This window comes from Pan troglodytes, chromosome 13, assembly GCF_028858775.2.
Source record: "Pan troglodytes isolate AG18354 chromosome 13, NHGRI_mPanTro3-v2.0_pri, whole genome shotgun sequence".
Classification (NCBI taxonomy): domain Eukaryota; kingdom Metazoa; phylum Chordata; class Mammalia; order Primates; family Hominidae; genus Pan; species Pan troglodytes.
In genome coordinates, this window is record NC_072411.2 from 132,372,453 (window position 1) to 132,389,970 (window position 17,518).

Genomic DNA, 17,518 nt, shown 5'->3' on the forward strand with positions numbered 1-17,518 from the left:
CCAGGATGGTCTCAATCTCCTGACCTTGTGATCTGCCCACCTCGGCCTCCCAAACTGCTGGAATTATAGGTGTGAGCCACTGCGCCCGGCTGGGGCCATGTGTTTTTATAAAAATATCTACATGAGTCACTTAGGATGCATTCAGTTACAGGGAATAGAAAACTCAATTTAATTGGCTTCAACAAGCAAATGTGTTGGTTCATATAGCCAGAAACTTCAAAAGTGAAGACAAGTTTTGGTGTTAGTTTAATTTGGCAGCTCAGAAATTTCTTTAAGGACTGAATTTCTTTTCATATATCTTTTCTGGGATATCTGCTTCATCCCAAAGCTGGGTTCCTCAAGTGATCGAAACATGGCTACCAACAGTCTCCAGAAACACCTCTTCCAACCCGAGGAGTGAGCGTCTCCTCCCCAGCCACTGGGCAGAGTTCTAGGATTCCCTCTGATTGGACCATGTTGATCATGTGCCTTTCCTGGGGCTGGGGACTGTCCTACGTTGATTGGCTTAGATCTGGCTTATGCGCTGGTTCCTGAAATAAACACCGTGTCAAGAGCAGGATATACTTGCAGTTTAATTTAGCCAAACCTGGACCTATGCTGGAGCTGAGGATGGAGCAAATACCAGCAAAACTGCCTAAATGTTCCCCAGTGCTGTGGGGGTGGAACGGACGCTGAGAAGCTCACCCTAATATCCAATTCACCATGGAAAAAAGACAGGAAGGATATACAGCAAAGTGCCCACGACAGTTATTTTCAAGTGGTGATATTATGGGGAATTTTTATTTTCTTTTTTACGCTTATCTGTATTTTACCTTTTTTACAACAAGCATATATTACTTGAATAACTTCAAAGAGAAATGAAAGCTATAAATATGAGGAAAAGCTGGTATATAACACTGGCAAGTAATTAGCAGCTTGAGGGATTTAAAGCAGACGTGTTGGCAAACAGGAAACATGAATTTTCAGAATGGTACCAACGGTGCCTTGCAGAAGCTTCCAACTGCCTTTCTCTTGCCCCTGTTAGGCAATTCCGTCGTTTCTACAGACTTAATCTGAGATCTCTGAAGGCTAGTCTGGCTTAAAACTACCAGTTTCAGCGGCTTGCAATTTTCTCTTATATTTGGGTGGGGAAGATTTTTCAGTTTTCCCTTAGAGACACTTTCCCTTGTGGGGCGTGATAGTGTGTGCCTCGTTGCAGAAGGACCCCTGTATGCAGAAGTAGAGGCGCTGGCCTCAGGCTCCTCCACTTCCTCTTGGACAGAAGACGCTGAGCATTTTTTCAGGAAGTGGTCACCCCAGTGGTCCCCGGCTTTCTCAGACTTCCTGCAGCTCTCTACACAGTGAATCACAGTGAGACACTGGCAGCAGGCACCACGGAAGGGACCCTCAAATCTGAAGGCTCAAGGTCCTGGGAAAAGATGAAGTGGAGCATGCCTCTTGTTTCCTCCTATTAGATGCTGAGTGTTGGAAGTTCTTCCTAGGATTCACAAAGAAACTCCTGCTCTTCTTCCACATACTTTTTCCTGGGAAAGAAAACTTGTTTCACTGGCAGAAAAGATCCCCACTGTTAAAGTGAGGTAAGGATATCTCATGTCAGGGTAGGCATCTGCATTCTCACTTTGATTTCTGCTTGAAGCTGATTCTCAGCTCTGCACTTTGAGAAATTTGATTTTACCAGACCTATGCCCTTCTGGAATTTATTATGTTGTGATGGTAAGCAATAAACTGGCATTTTAGTGTCATGATGCGAGCTATACTTACCGGAAGGATGGAAATGCTCTAGGTTGAGCAGTCATGCTCTTTTTCTCTTCTCAGTAGGAAAACAGTGTGGGGAAGGAAATGAGGCCAGAAGATGGATATTGGATGGTCTTAAGGAAGCATTTTGTTTCTCCTGGTTATGTCTCCACCCTACCAGAATGTAAATTTCACAAGAGTAAGGACCTTGACTGTCTCATTCAGTATTGTATCCACAGCATCTAGAACAGGCAGAGATACTCAGTGCACATGTAATGAACAAATGAATCAAAGGCTGCCTAGCTGGATGGATGAATCCTTATTTTTCAAGGGTCAGTGTCCTCTGGGAAGTCATCTCTAACCATTTTTATGGAAGTTAGATGCCCTCCTCTGAGTGTCTACAAGTGCTGGGATTCTGCAGCAATTTTTTCATTTAATTATAGGCATTTTGGCATTTTGCACAGAGCCTGGCACATAGTATATAGGTGTTAAAATAATAATACTGTGGAAGCCTCATAAATATCTCTCAGCATGTGAAAATACTTTAAAGTAGATCAGGATCTTATATTAACCAGCGCTCCTGTCCTGCTTCAGTGTTGGTGATGCATTAGCAAGTTCTTACTCCTTGATTTTCACGGCTTCTAAGGGAAGAACCACCCTTCTATTTTCAGCTGTTATTACAATACCATCTATATTTGTTGAACCCACAAAATGTGCTGAATGATTTTAGCGAATTATGTTTCTGGGATCAAGTTGGTCGTCTCCTGTTGTTGCATAAAGAGGCGACTTCATCTCATCAGCAAACCATCTGCAAGTCTTAGGGTAGGACATCTTATTTCTAGTGGGACCTCCTTGAAACAGTACATTCCTCTGGGGTTATGTGGCTTCTTACAGCTTTGGTCACACAAACAGAAGCCCCCAATCTGGTCCCTACTCAGTTTTGGCCCCTCTCTTCTATTGTCTGTGGTCCTCTGTCCACAGACCACACTCCCTCTGACAGGTATGCTTGCCTGACCAGACCACACTTCCTTGGGGTCCAGGTGGGGGTTTGCATGGCACCACTCTGAACACACTGAAAGAGCAAATAGCTTCATGTGACCCACAGGCTTGGATCATCCAGAAGTAATATTCATTGTTTTAAGACCAGTGATCCAAAGATCAAGACATAGACCAAGTGGCAAACAGATTTAAGATGAGGGCAGCCTAAAGTCTGAAAAAAAGCTAGATACTCAAGTTACATAAAATTGGCAATAACCAGAGAATGGTCATGTGGGCCTGATTCTTTGGCAGAGTTTGCCACAGCCGAGGATTTAATATTCTCTGTTAATTTATGTGGGCCTGAGCCCATGCATGTGGATGGCTTAAGTGGCCAAGGAAGTGGTGAAAAAGAAAATAGGATCTTCATAGTTCTATTGGAAAAGTCTTTGATAGAACAGTACTGAAGCAACTCTCACTAGACCAGAGTGACACAGTCTTGGATTTATTGAGTGCACATTATGAGCTTTAGGCATCCCAGTCATTGTTCCCTTATCTAAAGGCCATCCTCCTTTCCCAGGGCAGGGAAGGTGCATCTTATACCCATGTTGTCACTTAGATCTGTTCAGTTGTGTTGTTCACTGAGAATCCCTGTAATGACTGGTTATTCGTGCTGTGATCGGGTCCTTCTTAACCTGCATCCTGATGGCTTTAAAACCCCAAATGACAAGTCACTGAGCCAAACCACAAAGTTGGCTAGAATCTAAATTTAGTTAACTGTGCCCTTCAAACACTTGTGTTTCCTTAAATTAGGTTCTTTGTTGGCTGATTCCCTTCTGCAGGCATCATTTATAAGTTTCCTTTTGTCAGATTTCCTGTCATTTCCTATCCACAGTGCCAGCCTCTTTGCACAGTTCTGGGTTTCTGGAGAGCCTCTTTACCTGCTTCTGTCTTCCTCAAAACAGCCTTATTAACCTTGTGGTGCCCTTGCTTTTTCCAGGAGGCTTTTCTAGCCTGTGTCTGTACTGACTAGGATTCATCCCAATATTCCTGCTCTGGCTTTTCATGCAAGAGAAGGAAGACTACTTTCCCCAAATCTTCTTGGTAAAAGGAAAAAGGAACTTGCTTTTCACTAATCCAAGGTTTGCAGTTTTCATACATTTCCTCCAATTCAAAAAAATAGGAAATTGATATGTTTTTGCCACCTCTCTCATAACCCATACCAGTGTTCACTCCTGATCCATCCCCAAATCAATGAAATAAATTTTTTGAGGACAGAGGTCCTATCCCATTCATCTCTGCAGGTCCAGTGCTTAGTGTAGTTCCTGACACATGGCAGGTGCAAAATACATGTTTATTGAGTGGAGGAATGGATAAATGCATGAGTGAATGTATAAATGGAGAAATTGAGATGGGGCCATATATTGAAAAATTGTAATTGATTATAAGTTATTTGCTCATTCAAAAGTGGTTTAATTATAATATAGCTGGAGTTTTCAAAGTTAGTAATTTTCTTTGTCACTAATACTTAGAATGTAAGTTCTTTTGAAAAATACAAAATATAGTTACAAATAATGTTTTCAAAAATAGCCCTAATAACAGTAATATAATTTCTACTTGAAAATAAGTTTGTTAAAGTAAAAGAGAAATAGAATGATGATTTAAAAAAATCACAAGGATAAGTACTGAGTTAGCTATTTTCTCTCCTTGTATGATTCAAATTTGTATGCTGATTCTAAAAGGCAAATATAAATGCTAATGAAAGTAACCAAAAACATTAATAACTTGACTTACGTGGACTTTGCTATGGAAAAATGCAAGTCCATTCAAATAGTAATAGAATTCGCTGTGATAGGTCGGCTTATAACTCTGCCAAAAAAACTTTATAAATATATCAGCTTCCAATAAGTGAGATAAATCAATTAAACAGCAATTAAGTAAAAGTTCAAGTTAATAATCAATTATATGCTAAGTAAAAGTTCTCAGAGCAGGCAAAAGGTTAAGTTATTCCATGGATTTTCAGTTTCAGATATTTAAAATCATACAGCTTTCAGATCTGGGGAGGCAACTCTGCATGGTGTGAACAAATACAATATGCATTATGCAGAGACATCTAATAAAGATAGAAGTATCTAACCAAGCAATACATATTACAAGCAGATTTCAAAATTGAGGGATTTCTTTTTCATCAGTGAAACAAATCACAGCATGTGTAAAAGGTTAGTAAAAATAGCTATGTTTAAATTGTGCTTTGATTTAGGGAAATAGAATTAAGCCTGGAAGAAAGTTCACACTAGTCTCCAATGCTAAGGCAGAGAGAGAAAATGAAAGAGCTCTGTGGAATCTGCCAACACTCTTTGTGGATTTCAACTTTGCCAAGATTGTTCCGATAAAGCATCTGGTTTATGGCTAAGGAGAGGCGTGGCCTGCTGAGACAGAAAGATTGTGTCTTGCTGCGTTAGGATGAGGCCGCTATCTCAACTACGCTGTGAGGGAAAGCCATTTGACTATGGAGGATAGCCTACCAGCACAACACAAAACTCACCATCTTGGCTGCTCTGTGTTGTGTTACAAGCTCTAATAATGTAAAGGTCCTACATAGGCAAATTAACTTGTAACTAGCTTAATAATTGCAGTAAGGCAACGTTAAAACAGCTTCAGCATATTTTAGAAGTAAATGTTGGAAGATGAACTCAATAGAGACAAGGCAATTGACCAAAGACAAAAGCCTTTCAGATGTTGGGAAATATTATTGGCAATGAATCATATGCTCAGCCACGTATGGCTGGTTTTTCCTCTTTGTAGTTTATTGACATCAATTGACCTTTGACATCTGGAGAGACAAGGAGAAAAGGAGGAAGACCATATGTTTACTGTATGCCAGGAAACTGTCACAGGTTTTGGATTGTATAAACTCCATGACATCAGAGACTTGGTGTGTGTTGGTCAACCCCAGCACTTAAATCCATGCTGGGGACACATAGGTAGTTGGAATTCACCACTTGATTGAATAAGTGTTCATCTGTTGAGCTTGCTACTTTTGTTCCCTGGTTAGTTCTGTGCTTAGTTCCTTGGTTATTTCTGTGCCTGCAGAGAACTCCATCCATCCAAGTAGAATTGATTGACTTTTAGCCAGTATATTATGATTTCTTATAAGTGCATTATTTAAATTTCTATTCGAATTCATGAAATATGTTATTTGTTACATATGACACCATTATAGTTAATATTGAACAATCTTTTTCTGAAATCTTGGAATGACCCCTATGCCTTATTTCTCTTATGTCTGTCTCTCTCTCTCTCTCTCTCTCTATATATATATATATGTATATATATATGTATATATACTCTCTCTATATATTTTTTGGGAGACAATTTAGTCTGTATATATATAGAGAATATATCTATATATAGAATATATATAGTAAATGCTTGAGCATATATATTATATATAATAGCATATATATACTATATATAGTAAATGCTTGATCACATATATGTATATATAAAGGATAGTAAAATGTCATTAAATTGTTTCCTCTGTTCATATAGGTGTTATTATTACTGTAATAAGGTAGAATCACACATACTCATCATTATCAAAATTGTAAAATGAGAAGAGCTTCTCTGCCATTATTAGCAGCTACTTCTTTCCAATACTCCCCTCTTGAATATTTATTTATATTCAAGGTTTGGGAATTTGTTTCACCCTGCCCTGTCCACGAGTAGTGTTCAGTAAAGATGCATGTGCATATTGTTTTTGAAAATATGTTTTTAAACATATTTTAGAAAAGGACGATGTTCTATCAAAGCAAGGTAGTGAGTCTCTAGATGAACGAATCTTATGAGTACTTAAAGAATGCCTGTAGACCAACATTTTGGTCAGAAAAAAAATGGGAAAGAAAGCTGGAGAATTCGCTTTATATGAAAAGAGGCAGGTTAAGACTATAAAAGCCAACTGCCTGGGAAACCACTCATTAGAAAAAAGTGCCATTCTCTATCTTCAGAAGTCACAGGATATACCTAAATAGGCTTTGTGATTTCACCCAGTTCTCCATGTCACACCTCTGAAGTGTCTCCAGAGGATTAACAATCACAGTGAATATTTAGTAAATGCTTGACCTTGATGTTGAGTTCCTGGTGCTCAGTAAACACTGGTTCCCTCCCTTCCTTCCTGCCTGCTTTGAGGAGGAGAAATCCAAAGCCTCATGGACTGAAGTGATTTTTAAAATACCAAATAAGTCAGTCTACAATTAGATCAGAGAAAAAGACGAATTTGAAGAGAAGGGAGCATGTTTACCGTGGGCGAGGAGGAGGTCTGATCGTTAGGGTAGATTGTAACAGCCATTTTGGAATGGCCTTCAGCCAGCAGCTGCTGAGCATTTGAACTCATTTCTGCAGTTCTTTCTCAGCTGATGTGTTCTTCCCATCAGCGGTGAGTCAGATTGTGGCCCTGACCTTAGTGGCAGACACTGGCCGACTGACCGTAAGCACCGCCCCTGCCCCAAAGGCCTCTTCCCTCTCAGAGACCAGAGATCTTTCCTCCTTTAGAAATTCCACATGTAGGTTCTAGGGGAGTCTAGCTGGACCCATGGGTAAGCCATTCTCAGCCTCCTGGCAATACGATAGTAACTGGTAGATGCTTTTCCCTATATTCGTGTGCTCAGGCTGCCATAACAAAATACAACAGATTGGATGGGCTAAACAGCAGCAGTTTATTTTCTCACAGTTCAAGAGGCCAGAAGTCCAAGATCAAGGCTCTGGCAGGGTTGCTTTTCCCTGAGGCTCCTCTTCTTGGCTTGCAGACGGCTGTCCCCTTGCTCCCTCTCTGCATGGTGTTCTCTCTCAGTGTGTGCATTCCTGGTGTATTTCTCTGTCCTAATCTCCTCATGTTCTTCTTGTAAGGACACAAGGACACCAGTCATATTGGATCAGGGCCACCCTAATAGCCTCATTTCATCTTAAAGGCCCTATCTCTAAATACAGTCACATTCTGAGGTACTAGAGGTTAGGACTTCCACAAATGAAATTTGGGAGACATAATTTAGTCTATAACAACCACTCAGTTGCTCAATCTTTTTTCTGTGTTTAAATTCACACACACCAATATGACACTTGGAAAAAAGCTAAACAAACAACAGTAGCAAAAGCAATGGTCTCAGAAATCAGAAGAGCTGGGTTTGAGGCCAGGCTTCGCCATTAACCAACATCTCCCTCCACCTCCGTATTCCTGGTCACTGCCTCTCATGAAGCAGGGATGAGACCACCACTCATTTTTCCAGCCTCTGCAGCCTGTTGGGAGGACCGAGTGAGAAGATGTGTGGGGAGCCCTTCACGGCCGTTCAATGTTGACCATCACTTATGTGGGGGCTCCTGGTCCAGTGGCTTAGAGAGTGGGCTCTGGAGTTGAACTGCCTGATCCAAATTCCAGAGTCACTGTCATGAGCTGGTAAACCTTGGCTAGGTGATTTCCTTCCTCTGTCCCTCAGTTTTCTTTTCTGAAAAATGGGAATGATGATAGCTGATATGGTTTGGCTGTGTCCCCACCGAAATCTCACCTTGAATTATAATAATCTCCACCTGTCAAGGGTGACGGGTGTAGATAATTGAATCATGGGGGTGGTCCCCCCATACTGTTCTCGTGGTAGTGAATAAGTCTTGTGAGATCTGATGGTTTTATAAATGGGAGTTCCCCAGCACAAGCTATCTTGCCCACCACTGTGTAAGACGTGGCTTTCTCCTCCTTTGTCTTCTGCCATGATTGTGAGGCCTCCTCAGCCATGTGGAACTGTGAGTCTGTTAAATCTCTTTTTCTTTATAAATTACCCAGTCTTGGGTATACCTTTATTAGCAATGTGAGAACTGACTAATACAGTAGCGCTGACTTTATAGGCTTGTTGTACAGATTAAAGAAGTCAGCACTCACTAAAACTGTGTCACAGTAAACAACCCAGCACATGTTTTCTATGATTATGTTTTGTATGGGTCATCAACCTCTTGTGCTCCCTTCCAGTCTAGCCCCATCTCTCACATCCAGTGCCCCCTTGGTTTTCTCCTGAAGGGGGGTGTCCTTAGCAATGGTGGTGGGCTTACAGTGGCCTTACAGTCCCTCAGAAATGAGAGAAGTGAGAAATTTCCCCAGCCTGGTGCCCCAGAGCCTGTGATGAGGCCAAGTGTATTAGTCCATTTTCACAGTGCTGGTAAAGACAACCTGAGACTGGGAAGTAAAAGAGGTTTAATGGACTTACAGACTCAGTTCTACATTGCTGGGGAGGCCTCACAATCATGGCAGAAGGCAAAAAGGAGCACGTCATGTCTTACATGGATGGCAGCAGGCAAAGAGAGAGCTTGTGTAGAGAAACTCCCATTTTTAAAACCATCAGATCTCATGAGGCTCATTCACTATCACGAGAACAGCGCAGGAAAAACCCATCTCCCATAATTCAATCACCTCCCACCGGGTTCCTCCCATGACATGAGGGAATTGTGGGAGTTACAATTCAAGATGAGATTTGGGTGGGGACACAGCCAAACTATATCATTCCACCCTGACCCCTCCCAAATCTCATGTCCTCACATTTCAAAACCAATCATGCTTTCCCAACAGTCCCCAAATTCTTAACTCATTTCAGCATTAACTCAAAAGTCCACAGTCCAACATCTCATCTGAGACAAGGCTTTTCTGCTTATGAGCCTGTAAAATCGAAAGCAAGTTATTTACTTCCTAGATACAATGGAGGTACAGGCATTGGGTAAATACAGCTGTTCCAAATGGAAGAAATTGGCCAAAACAAAGGGGCTACAGTCCCTATTCAAGTCCGAAATCCAACAAGTCAGTCAAATCTTAAAGCTCCAAAATGATCTCCTTTGACTCCATGTCTCACATCCGGGTCACACTGATGCAAGAGGTGGGTTCCCAGGGTCTTGGGCCACTCCGCCCCTGTGGCTCTGCATCCTCCCTCCTGGCTGCTTTCACAGGCTAGTGTTAAGTGTCTGCCACTTTTTCAGGCACACAATGCAAGCTGTTGGTGGATCTACCAATCTGTGGTCTGGAGGACGGTGGCCGTCTTCTCACAGCTCCATTAGGCAGTGCCCCAGTAGGGCTCCCCCACCCACATTTCCCTTCTGCACTGCCCTGGCAGAAGTTCTCCATGACACCAAGGTGGCAATTGCCCTCCATGGAAGGAAGCTGTCTCACTCTGCCCAAACTCCCTGACACGTCTCTGCTGCTGGCCTGGAGGTGCACAGGACAGAGAGGAGTCTCTTTCAGAGACGTCATGATAGTGGCTCTAGACTTTAGACCAGACAGTTCAACTAGAGAGCCCACTCTTTAAGGCACCAGGCCAGGAGTCCCCACATAAGTGATGGTCGACATCCAATGGCTATGAAGGGCTCAGCGCACAGATTCATCAGCCTCCTGGAGAAATGACTCAAGGTGCATGTACTGTTGCAGAGCCACCAGAGCCATCTTTTCATACTGATGTAGAAATAAAGACCAACCAGATGAGAACAAGCAAAGGCTATGTATTCAGAGCTTGGATTTTGGCAGAGACTCAAAGGCAGGCAGAGTGAGGAAGCTTCATAATGGAAAAAAGGGAAGGCTTCAGGTGTGCCTTGATTGGAGGCTGTTAACGTGGGGAAGCTGTGGGCAGTTAAGTAGAAACAGGACATCCTATGTGATAGGTTAGGGGAGCATATTTAGCTCTCTCTGACTGGTCCTAAGTTGGAAATTTGGATTTAGGAAAGCTGTCAGTTATTAATCAAGTCCTGGCCCTTGGGGGTGGGTTATTACAGGGGCGATTGTTTGCTTCCTGGATTGTTACTAGAGATAGCAGTCTGACTCCTGCAAGTCTGACTTACATCAGGCTGGCTTCCTAGGTGGTTACTGGAGATAAGGGTTGGTTTCCTGGGCTGGGTGCTGCAGGTTGTGAGTCAGAGTTCTATTTTTATATGTGGTCTGGTCATATTTGTTTGTATATTCAGTTTCTCTTGGAGGACAGCATGTTGTCCACAGGGCTCTTACAAGGAGATCTCTCAGGCTTCATTGTTCGTGTATAAATCTGGGCCAGTCCTTAACACCCATCTGCTTCCTGCAGGACTTTTGCAGAGAATGGCAGTGGCTGCCTTTTATTTTGTCAGGGTACTTGTGGATATAATGTAATTTTTTGCTGAAGTCTCTTGGCTCCAGGTCTTATTTCAAAGCTGAAACCAAAGTAACATTTTGGGCCAGAAGGAAGCAGGTGTTTCCCATTTTAGAATTTCAGAAGAAGAAGGCTCTAAGAATGTGGCTAAGTGGAGTAAACATGTATAGATGGGAGCTAATTACATAAGTTTGGTTGCCACAAGCTCTTGATCTATGCAAATATGCTTCTGAGAAGAAATGTGAATTTGGAGACTGGGAGATTCTTTCTGCATGTATGATACTGAATAAATTACTAATTTTCCTGAGGTCTTATACATAAATTAAAGGCAATAAAACCAGGCCTCAACGATTTTGCAGATATCCAACCCTCCTGGAGATACCACGTGTACAAAAAGTATTCTGAGCCACTTTCTATGGTAGTATTGTCCTCACTGTGCAAATTTCTCCTTTGCTGGGCTGCCTGCTCTGCAGACAGAGCTCGTTTCAAATGCCACTATGCACAGGTGGGCATCTCATGCTGGCTCTTAACCCGTGGCATGTGCTGCTACTAATTTTAATTGTGCAAGTCTCTTTACTGCTTACAAAATGGATTTTAACCCTTGGAATACTATCAAGGTCCTCCAGATCTGGTCCTGGCCTTAGTCTGTCCCTAGTGCTCTAAACAAGTCCTTAGTCTTACAAAACCCAGATATATACTCATTGTCTCCTGAACATACCAAGTATGGTTTCACTGGGGCTCTCACAGTTTTCCTTTGCCTGGAATCTGCATGGCTCCTTTCCCCTCCCCAACTCACCCCTGACCGTGCTTTGCTCTGGTTTTTATCCACGAAAGGCCTGATTCAAGCCTCACCTCCTCCAGGATGTCTTCTCTGACTGTATCAGACCATGGTGATCTGATTCCTTCTATTTCTGAACAACTCTCCCATAGCACACTTGGCTTTCTTCTTCTTTTGGTAAGTGGGTAAAACTATACATGATGTTTTTGGTTATCTATATCATATTCTGCATCTTCCACTGGACAGTAAGCTTCAGTATGTCAGCAACTTTTTTTTTCTTTTTCCACACAGGATCTCACTCTGTTGCCCAGGCTGGGGTACAGTGGTGCAATCATGGCTCACTGCAGCCTCAACTTCCCTAGGCTCAGGTGATCCTCCTGCCTCAGCCTTCTCAGTAGCTGGGACTACACGTGTGCACCACTATAGCTGGCTAATTTTTCTATTTTTCATAGAGACAGAGCTTTGCAATGTTTCTCAGGCTGGTCTCAAACTCCTGGGCTCAAGTGATCTGCCTGCTTTGGCCTCCCAAAGTGCTGGGATTACAGGTGTGAGCCACTGTGCCCGGGCTCAGTGACTGTTTTACTACCTTATAACCTCACTGCTTAGGATTATGCATTGTATGTTTCAATGCTCAATGAAGGTTCGTTGAGTGCAATGATGAAACAATGTGCCATATTGATTAATGTGTTAAGCATATTAGAACACTAAAGGAACCAGTCCCTGCTGGTCCCAGCAATAAATAGTTGCCTGAAACCATTTCAGATCCAGAGGGAGGGGGTTTTGGGGACTTAGCCTTTATTATAGTTGCATCTGCAGTAATTCAAGGGGAAAAAAGAATAGCTTTAAAATTTTTATTGTAACAGAAACACAATGACAGCCACTGCATGCCCTGTGGAGGGTTTTGGGTCTTGGAACACAGCTGGGCAAAGCCCAACCCATGGCCCTGAGGGTTCTGACAAATGGAATGGGGCAGGTGTGGGGGGCAGGTGGTGAGCCCCCATGCAGGTGCAGGGAGTCTTTTTGAGCAGAAATGAAAAATCCAGCAGGGATGCTTCAAAAGATGACTGGGATTCTGGGCAGAATGGGGGTGAGGAGCAAGACCAAATAATGGGGACTATCACCCAACAGCTGGGCCAACCCTGGCAACAGTGAGCCCAGGATTGTGTGTTAAGAGGCCTAAGCAGACAGGGAGACCAGCACTATTGTGGACTCTGCTGGCAGCCACCTCCCTGTGTCTCGGGGTCGGCTGGGTGTCAGGTCTGGGGAGGGGACATTGCAGGACAAGGCAGGCTCTGTCCTAGAGAGCCAGGGCTTCTATTCAGATCAGCAAGAAAAGGCTCAGGCATGGAGAAATATCATGAGGGTGTTTTGGGGTTGGGGCAGGGGTGATCTTGTTCTCAGGAATAAAGTAGAATCGCAGATGCTCTGGGCCCAAGTTCAGAGTTGGCTTTGAGGATGTGAGTGAGGATGACTGTAGAAATAGAACAGATGTGGAGCCTGGTGATGCTGCACAGCTCCAAGGACCACAGAAGCAAAGCGACATCAATATCCAAAGTCACAGTCCTTGTTAGCAGCAAATCTAGGCTTCAAGCCACATTCATGTGATCCGCCTAGTCCAGGGGCGGAGCATTTGTTCTAACTTACCAGGATTTTCATACACTCTTCATTAGGGCTCTCAGTTTCTATGGTGGTGCCAAGACAGTTTCAGGGTGTGCTCTGACAGTGAGCGATTCAGGAAAAAGGACGTGATGGGAGCAGATATGCATTTTCCTGCTTAATATTAAGAGGTTTTTGTGTTAGATCTTGATCAAAAAGTCTGACCTTAAAAGACATCTGCAGTTCAAAGATGATGACTTTCACAATGACAATGACCATTACAATTCAGTTCCTCTCTGAAGAGCTGGAGAGAAGAGAAAATAAATGCCTGGAGTTCAAAAACAAGACAATGGCACCAAAAATCCATCAGAAAAAAGAAAGTTTTCCTCAAAAAGAGGATAACACAATACCCAGGGGGGAAAATTATGCCTTCAGTGAGGGATTTCATAAAGAGTTATGACATTTCAGATTCTCAGGAAGTTAAAATAGTTGTATCTCCATTGTGATATGCCCTTTAGGAAATCAATATAATTTATTGTGCCTCTTCAGGGCCCATTTTTTATACTTTGAAGTCTACAGGACAGAGTGAAGGAATAGAAACTCATTTAAGATAGTTCAAATAATAGAGGGGTGTATCATATTTTCAGAATCCGAGGACAGAAATTGCAGGGCATCTCAGTGGAACTGGAAATTCAGGAGCAAAGGTTGTTTTGTCTTCTTGCGAGGGCCTTTGTGGACACTCAGAGGCCTCATAGTCTCACTTCTCTCTGCTTCTCTCCTACCTCCCTCTGTGTCTTCTGCTCACAACATGACTGGCAGGCTAATTGCATGACATTACTCTGAGACTACATTCTTTGTGTACCTTGTGTTGGGTTTTTGAGAGACATACTCTGACTCAGTGCAGTCTAGTGAATGACTTGCAATGAGTCAGATGCCAATCAACTTTGCTGGGGGAGAAGGTGATGCTGTAGTTGAGGATGAAGGAGCAAGGCAGCAAAGGCTTACAGGGTACATCACTTTGGATGGGGTACAGGTGGGGAGGGGCAGGCAACAGTCAGTATCTGCATCATAGACTATCATGGCAACAACAATGATGCTATAATTTGGGTGTTCTCCCAGGCTGCCACACAGTGGCATTGCTGTGCACACTTGAGAAAACTTTATGAAGTTACCATGCACAGCTTGTCATTTTGGTGGTCCCATTCCCTCGGCAACCCTGAGATCCCAGTATCTTCCTAGATACTAGAAAAGGATGCATAAGCGGTAAAACCTTGACCTGAATTTGAGCAATTTTCTAAGTACAAAGAGTATATCTTTCAAACCTTTATGTGTGTGTGGATAATTTGTGTATATGTCCCTCCTCTGAAATATTAATATAAATAACACCCAGAATCTGATATTCATAGGTTTGGGGAAAGTGTGTGGGGTATTTTTCTTTGCTTTAAATCTGGTGGGTTTTGGCATTTTTGCATTTGCCCAGTGTTTTAATCCTCTGATCTATGGGCTCTGGAATAAAGAGCTGCAAAGCAGATTACACCATTGGATGTATTGTCAGCTATGGTGTGGTCACACTGTCAACAGCAGAGGGCTAGTTTAGAAAAAAAACTCAGCCATTTGAATCAATAACTCTAGTCCTAATGGTCTCATCAGCTAAGGCTGAGGACCTGTCTTTCACTCAACCTAAAATTGGTGCCTTCATTTGATTTTGAAAGCAATATGAGTAAGTCAAAGTTATTTGTTTGGCTTACAAACTTGACTACTGTGTACACTGAATTGGCTTCAGTGAAATCCTTTTAATGTCTTTAACTTTAAACCCAGGCCAGTGTTTTTAGCAGTGTGCTCTACTGTGTATGAGCAGTTAGGCAGGTCTTGGGAATATACTTATTTTTAGAAACTGAGAAATAGTCCATGGTTAATATGAAGGGAAGAAGTTTGGCTTTTCCCATTATACTAATTAAGGGTGGATTCAGCTGCATATAATAAAAATACAGCAACAAAATAACAGTGGCTTCCAAAAGTTAGAGATAGATTTTTTTTTCTTTTTCTTTAAGACAGGGTCTGGCTCTGTCACCTAGACCTGAGTGCAGTGGTGCAATCACAGCTCACTGCAGCCTTGACCTCCCAGCCTCAAGTGATCCTCCAGACTCAGCCCCCCAAGTAGCTGGGCTTACAGGCACATGCCACCATACCTGGCTAATTAAAAATAAATTTTTTTTTGAAGGAACAGGATCTCACTATGTTGTCCAGGCTGGTCTTAAACTCTTGGGCTAAAGTGATCCTCCCACTTCAGCCTCCTAAAATGTTGGGATTACAGATGTGAGCCACAGTGCCCAGCCATTTTTTTTTTTTCTTATGTAAAACAAACCTGGAGGTACATAATCCAGGCCTGTGTGGCCGCTCCACAGTCAACAAGCTCATTCTCTTCTGTTGTGCCATGATTACTGTGCCACCTCATGACTCAAGATGGCTGTTAGTGTGCCTATCATCACAGGCACACTCCAACAGAAAGCAGGAAGGAGCAAAGAAGGGTCGGCACTTTTCTTCTGTAGACACTTCCTAGAAGTTACACAAAATACTTACTTTTTCTTATGTCAAACTGGTCAACATTTAGTCACATGGGTATGCCTAGTGATATGGTTTGGCTCTGTGTCCCCACCCAAATCTCATGTTGAATCATAATTCCCAATGTTTGGGGAGGGACCTGGTGGGAGGTGATTGGATCGTGGTGGTGGATTTCCCCCTTGCTGTTTTTGTGATAGTGAATGACTTCTATTGAGATCTGGTTGTTTGAAGGTGTATGGCACTCCCCCCTTCACATTCTCTCTCTCCTGCCACCAGGTAAAGAAGATTCTTGCTTCCTCTTTACGCATCTGCCATGATTGTAAGTTTCCTGAGGCTTCCCCAGCCATGCTGAACTGTGAGTCAATTAAACCTCTTTACTAATTACCCAATCTCAGGCAGTTCTTTATAGCAGTGTGAGAATGGACTAATACAGAAAGTTGGTGCCAGGAAAGTAGGGCATTGCTATAAAGATACCGGAAAATGTGGAAGCAACTTTAGAACTAGGTAACAGGCAGAGATTGGAACAGTTTGGAGGGCTCAGAAGACAGGAAGATGAGGGAAAGTTTGGAACTTCCTAGAGACTTGTTGAGTGGTTGTGACCAAAATGCTGATAGTGATATGGGCCGTGAAATCCAGGCTGAGTGGTCTCAGATGGAGATGAAGAACTTATTGGGAACTGGAGTAAAGGTCATTCTTGCTGTCCTTTAGCAAGGAGACTCGTGGCATTGTGCCCCTGCTCTAAAGATCTGTGGAACTTTGAACTTGAGAGAGATGATTTAGGGCATCTGGCGCAAGAAATTTCTAAGCAGCAAAGCGTTTAAGATGTGACCCGGCTATTTCTAAAAGTGTACCCTCATATTTGTGAAGAAGGACATGGTCTGAAATTGGAACTTATATTTAAAAGGGAAGCAGAGCATAAAAGTTTGGAAAATTTGCAACCCGACCATGTGGTAGGAAAAAAAAAAACTCTTTTTCTGTGGAGGAATTCAAGGCTGCAGAAATTTGCATAAGTAAAGAAATGTTAATAGCCAAGACAATGGGAAAAGTGCCTCCAGGACATTTCTGAGACCTTTGTGGCAGCCCCTTGCATTGCAGTCCTGGAGGCCTATGAGGGAAAAATGGTTTCGTGGGCCAGGCTCAGGGCCATGCTACTCTGTGCAGCCTCGGGACATGATGCCCTGTATCCCAGCTGCTTCAGCTCCAGCCATGACTAAAGGGGGCCAAAGTACAGCTTGGGCCATGGCTTCAGAGGGTGCAATCCCTAGGTCTTGGTGGCTTCCACGTCGTGTTGGGCCTGCAGGTGTGCCAAAGTCAAGAGGTGAGGTTTGGGAACCTCTGCCTAGGTTTCAGATGATGTATGGAAATGCCTGAATGTCCAGACATAAGTCTGCTGCAGGGGCAGAGCCCTCACAGAGAACCTCTACTAGGGCAGTGCAGAGGGGAAATGTGGGGTTGGAACCCCCACACAGAGTCCTCACTGGGGCACTGCCTAGTGGAGCTGTGAAAAGAGGGCCACCATCCTTCAGACCTCAGAATGGCAGATCCACTGACACCTTGTACTGTGCACCTACAAGTTGAGTGCCACAGGCACTCAATGCCACCCTATGAAAGCAGCTAAGGGGCTGCAGAGCCACAGGGCTAGAAGTTCCTAAGGCCTTGGGAACCCACCCCTTGCATCATTGTGTCCTGGATGTGAGACATTAAGTTAAAGGAGATTATTTTGGAGCTTTAA

The 17,518-nt window shown here is 43.1% G+C and overlaps 1 protein-coding gene across 1 annotated transcript in view; it reads left to right on the top strand.

Annotated features, from left to right (window-relative positions):
- The first annotated feature begins 455 nt into the window (after positions 1-455).
- SP140 (SP140 nuclear body protein) overlaps positions 456-17,518 on the top strand; it is a 189,072-nt gene continuing 172,009 nt past the window's right edge. The window contains exons 1-2 of the mRNA XM_054679506.2: positions 456-1,577; positions 16,063-16,141. The gene's annotated coding sequence lies outside the window, so the exon portion shown is untranslated. The remainder of the gene's footprint in view (positions 1,578-16,062; positions 16,142-17,518) is intronic.